This window comes from Carica papaya, chromosome 2, assembly GCF_054855325.1.
Source record: "Carica papaya isolate Zhongbai chromosome 2, ASM5485532v1, whole genome shotgun sequence".
In the NCBI taxonomy this organism is placed as follows: domain Eukaryota; kingdom Viridiplantae; phylum Streptophyta; class Magnoliopsida; order Brassicales; family Caricaceae; genus Carica; species Carica papaya.
Genome location: NC_142310.1, coordinates 21,431,977 through 21,437,584, shown reverse-complemented (window position 1 = coordinate 21,437,584; position 5,608 = coordinate 21,431,977). Strand labels below are relative to the sequence as shown.

The 5,608-nt window shown below is 30.0% G+C and overlaps 1 non-coding gene across 1 annotated transcript; it reads right to left on the bottom strand.

Moving 5' to 3' along the window:
* Nucleotides 1-4,168: 4,168 nt before the first annotated feature.
* On the bottom strand, nucleotides 4,169-4,275 carry LOC148268858 (small nucleolar RNA R71). The gene has a single exon (XR_015817464.1). It is a non-coding gene; the product is annotated as a small nucleolar RNA R71 (small nucleolar RNA).
* Nucleotides 4,276-5,608: the final 1,333 nt, after the last annotated feature.

Below are 5,608 nucleotides of genomic sequence, written 5' to 3'. Positions count from 1 at the left end.
CTGCAAAAAAATTAAATCACGCCCATATATAAAGGTCTACCTGCTGCGGCTAGTTCATCATCAATGAGTTTTGCTTTTTTGAGATATTAGGAGATAGTTTTTTTTTCATTTTGTTGTAGCTCCTGAAAAGTCATATGAATTTACAATTAGCAAGTTTGAGGTATAGAACTAAAAACCTTATATAAAATATCCCAAACTTGAATAGATGTTTATAGGATAATAACATAAGAAATCTTATGTGAGAGATGATAAAAATCATGTCATGGGCATTTAGGCCTTTTGAAACCAAGTTATATATTCATGTTTAATAGCTAGTAATCCATCAAGAGGAAGAGATTGTTTTTTTTTTTTGTAGAGGTGGTAAATATCCATTAGCAAAACTAGATGACTTTTGGTGCTTTAAAATTAGAAGGAATTGAGTCTTTCAAAGTTATAATTTTTTGTTGTCAATTTGATAGAAAATGAATAGTGAAAAATAGAGAGAGATACTACAGGATGGAAGGAGGAGATGAGTGGGAATTTTGAGAGTAGAGAAGAGAGCTGACTTCAAAATTTAACATTTAGCTTAGATACCATATAAATTATGAGATTCAATTACATTTTTTTTTATTAGTTTTCCACTTCTTATAGGCATGAGTTTAGAAAAAATGAATTAAAAAAATTAAATATAATAAATTTTAAAAGTAAGTAATAATTATATAATATCTAAAAGCTTTTTAATCCCAAAGTAAAACACTTTATCATAATGTGCATGATATATTTGTAATTTTTTTTTAAACAAACATTCTAATATAAGGCTCTTCTACAATCTGAGGTAGAGGGGTTACTCCCCTTGCTTAACGCCATAATTGATATCTGCTAATGCTGACACATTATCAATCTCATTTCATTTTAGTAGAATCTCTAATTAAAGAGAAATTAATATAGGAAGTGGAATGTCTTTACTTTTTATAGTCTTCTCTGATATCTCAAAGTCTAATAAGATCTTATATTCATCAAAGATCACATCTCTGAACTTGATAGCATTCTTTTTCACTAGATCTCATAACTTGTCAATAAACTCTCAAACTCTGCAATCATTTTTCACTCATATGAGCCAACCTCTTACCCTATAATTCTAGCAAAACATCATCCTTAGTTGCATTTAAGACACCTCTAATTGTCTTCACTTAAGTTTTATAGAGTGTGTGACTTAATCTATCTTTAGAAACCAAAATTAAATATTTGATGAATTTTTATTTTCTATCACTAAAGGAATTATAATAATCATCTAGATCCAGAGCATGAGTAGAAATTAGATTCATGTACAAATTGGGCACATGTCTAACTTTTTTTTAAGGTCAACATACAATCAACATTTGTCTTTACATAGAAATCGCCAATGCTTAATCTATCTACGTAGTTGGTGTTACCCATCTTGATTCAAAACCCAAGACCAACATTGTGATAAAAAACTTCATATATACATCATCATGTAGAAAACTTAAATCCTCAACTAAATCCCCCCTAATTGACCTATATTAAACCTGTGAATATCAATTAAGGTAAATGTGAATGAAAAGAGAATAGAAAAGATGTCACGACTTACTTTGTAAATTAATTCAAATTCCTTGTCTCAACAAGACGGTTGAAGCACCTTCATTTGAAGAACTCTTACTCTTATCATTTAACAAAGCTAAATGTAAAAAATAACTGAAATTTTATTAATCTTCTAAAATTGAATTGTTTACAGCCTAACGAGGCCTTTTTATAGGTTTTCACTGGATGCATTCTAAATAAAATCAAACTTTTGAATTTAAATCAAACTTTATCTAAATCCTAACTTATCGTAATCTCTACCTTAAAATAATAGTTTAAAAGCAATAAAATATTAATTTGGATAACTCTTCTCTTTTCATGGCCAAATTTCACCACTTGCTATTAACTTCCTTGAACTTTATCTTCAACTTGGTGTAGATGTCTCATGAGCAATCTACCATGATGTGTTAAATTTTTATTATATTTTTATACATTTTTACTTAAATTTAGAAGAATTTTTTTAATAATGTTTTAGTTAAAATCAATCAACTAATTAAAAATTTATTGCAAGTTATATTGGTAAAGAAAAGGGAAAAAAGGTTGAAAAGAGAAAAAGGAAATAAAAAGAAGCCAAAAGCCCAGACCTTACAAGTCCAAGCCTATATCTATAGCCCAACACTAACACTCAAAACTACATTATTTTGAGAGCTAGAAACCATAATAGAAAAATAAAAAGTAGTTGAAAAGGAAAATAGGGCGTGTAAAAATCCTATCACCTCTCTTCCAACTGCCTACAACAAAAAGACAGCAAGATAAACAAATGAGAAAAAAGGAGGAGAAAAATCATATATGTAAAATAGAGAGAGAGAGAGAGAGAGAGAGAGAGAGTAGAAACCAGATCTGCAAACGCAGTGAGAGTTGATCGCAGAGAAGGAAAGCAGACGTAAACTGGTGAAGAGCCAAAGCAGACAAGCAGAGACCCAGAAGTTGAGCATTAAACAAATATGTAAAGGCAGACGCAAAAGCTGAGCGGGAAAAAAGAGATTTTGGTGGAAAGAAGCTGAAAAAAATAATAAGTAATATTTATTTAAATTTTCATATTAGCAAATTTTTTGTAGAAATTTTTAAAAATTTTTATGACACTTGAATGCTAATATTTTGAATTATTGGAAATTTATTTTAAATATTACATTATTATTTTTCTCTCAATTATAATTGCTTATGGTCAATCCACTATGTTCGACTAAATTTCTTTCACTAGAATAATTAATGTAACCTGAATCAAATGTAAATTTGTTATTTAATTTTTAGCTTCTTCTTGTTGTAATTTAGTAGTATTGAACTTAATTCGGTTGTGAGAATTGACTAACTCATAACTCAATTTGTGATTGATAGTTTTAGAGTAACAAAATTAAAATTCCATTAACTAAACATATACTATTAAACATTAATAGAGACTTAAATAAGAGTAATGTAGTCAAATTAATGTGGATTAATCGAATCATCACATATTTAATTGAATTAAATTAATAATTGTAAACATTAGCAGGTGTTAATTGATAAACCTAGGGAATACTGGAAATAAAATCGAAAGTACATTAAGAGAGTTCAACCATTGCATAGTAGATTAAATCGATTGCAAAATTAAAATGTGAATATACCCAAGATTCAGGTAAAATCAAGTACTCTGGTGTGTCTCTATTGATAGTTTTTCTAATTTTAAATTATTTTTCTTCGAATAAATTATTTTAATTTTTTTATAAAAATATAATTTCAATTTCTAGATTATAGTAGATTTTTTTACAATTTTGTTACTTGATACACAATTTCTGTGAGACGATACTCCACTCATCACTTTATTATTTGAACGATTTCGTGTACTTGCGAATTCGTCCATCAAGATTTTGACGCTGTTGCCGAAAATAGTTAGTATCAATATCAATATTAAGGGTTTTATTATTAATCTAGAGTTGTTTTATCTTTTAGTTTACTTGCATTTTTAGTTTTTATTTTTATTTAGTTATTGTTTTTAATGTAACCGCAATTTTTTTATTTTTTTTTTAATTGTGAACAGATTATGCTATTTCTTTTTCTGTTTTTAGTTGGTATATGAGTCAATCGAATAACTCATAACTTTTTTCTATAAATCTAGAGATTGAAAAGACTTGTAGATAATTAAATCGAGAGAAAGGGAACGTTTAGTTAGAGAAAAACAAATAAGAGTTCAGATGGTTGAACACCAAGAAATTAGACGAGTAAGGGATGTTTTGAATGAGAATAACAAAAGAGTACTCAGGGACTTTGCTACTCCTTCACTTGTAGGAGCCTCATCCATCATTGCTCGACTGAGTATTAATGGCAATAACTTTGAGATCAAACCCCCATCATTCAGATGATCCAAACCTCGATTTAATTTGAGAGTTTTCTAAATGATGGCCCTAATACACATCTCTCTAATTTTTTAGAAATTTTTAATACTTTTAAGCTGAGTGGTGTTTCTACTGATGCAATTAGACTTAGGTTCTTTCCTTTTTCTTTAAAAGATGCAACCAAAAGTTGGTTGCAGTCTCTTCTTGCATATACAATTATTACATGGGAAGACCTAACTCAAAAAATTTTAGCTAAAAGTTTTCCACTAATCAAGACAACAAGGATGAGAAATGACATCACCAGTTTCTATTAAATGGATATAGAGATGTTGTATGAGGCATGGGAGCGATTCAAGAAGTTGATCAAAAGATGTCTTCATCATAGGTTACCTAAGTGGTTATTGGTTCAAACCTTTTATAATTAATTGAGCCAACGAACCAGGATCATAATCGATGCAGCTGCTGAAGGTGCTTTGATGGGAAGTCCACGGATGATGCTTATAAGCTATTAGAAGAGATGGCCATGAAGAACTATTAATGGCCAATAGAAAGACTTCAACCCAAGAAAAATGATGGATCATATGAGATTGATGCTTTAACAGCTCTTAATGCAAAAATTGACTCTTTATTTAAGAAAATTGATAAAAAAATGTTGTTAATTCTAATGTGCAGGGTTTCTTTAAAGATCTTTTTCAAAGACATGAGGTAGAATTAGTGAGTTTTTCAACCTTTTTCTCTTTGGATGAGAAAACACCAAAATTTTTCATGGAGAAATCAGCAGACTGTGGTTAAGCCTCCTTTAGGATTTCAGCATTAAGAAAAGAAGCCCTCACTTGAAGATATGATCGCAGCCATCCATAAGAATACAACAGAGTTTACCATAAAGATTAAAACAACCATTCAGAATCAATATTTAATGTTGCAAAACAAACAAGTGTTGATCAAGAACTTGGAAATCCAAATTGGGTAGTTGACAAGCATGATCAATGGGAGAGCTCAAGGTAGGTACATTATCGAGTAACACGAAGAGGAATCCAAAGGAACATGTTGTGGCAATCACCTTGAAAAACAAAAAGCAGTTGGAAAATGCAAGAATATATGAAGGAACCAAAGAGAAAAAGGTTGAAAAAGAGAAGGTGGAGCAAGAAGGGGAGAAGAAGCAAGTTGTGCTCAAGCCCTATGTGCCACCCGTTTCATTTACACAATGCCTCAAAAAGCATAATGAAGATAAGAATTTCCTTAAATTTCTTAATATATTTAAATTTTTGATATTAATATTCCTTTTGTAGAGGCTCTTCCTCAAATGCCAAAATATGCGAAGTTTTTTAAAGAGGTTCTAGTAAAGAAGAGGAGTTTGGAAGATCACAAAATTGTTTTGCTCACCAAGGAATACAGTGTCATCATTTAGAATAAACTACCACATAAAGTGAAAGATCCAAAGAGTTTTACTATACCATGCAATATTGATAATTCTTATTTTAAAAATGTTCTTTGTGATCTTGGTGCTAGTATTAACTTAATGTTTTATTTTATGTTTAAAAAACTAGGTATTGGCGAGGTGAAACCCATAAAATGTCCTTGCAATTGGCAGATAGATCAATAAGATAACCCTTACGAATAGTAGAGGATGTGCTGGTAAAGGTGGAGAACTTCATATTCCCTATCAACTTCGTAGTTTTGGACATGGAAGTTGATAAAGAAGTTCCACTCATACTTGGGAG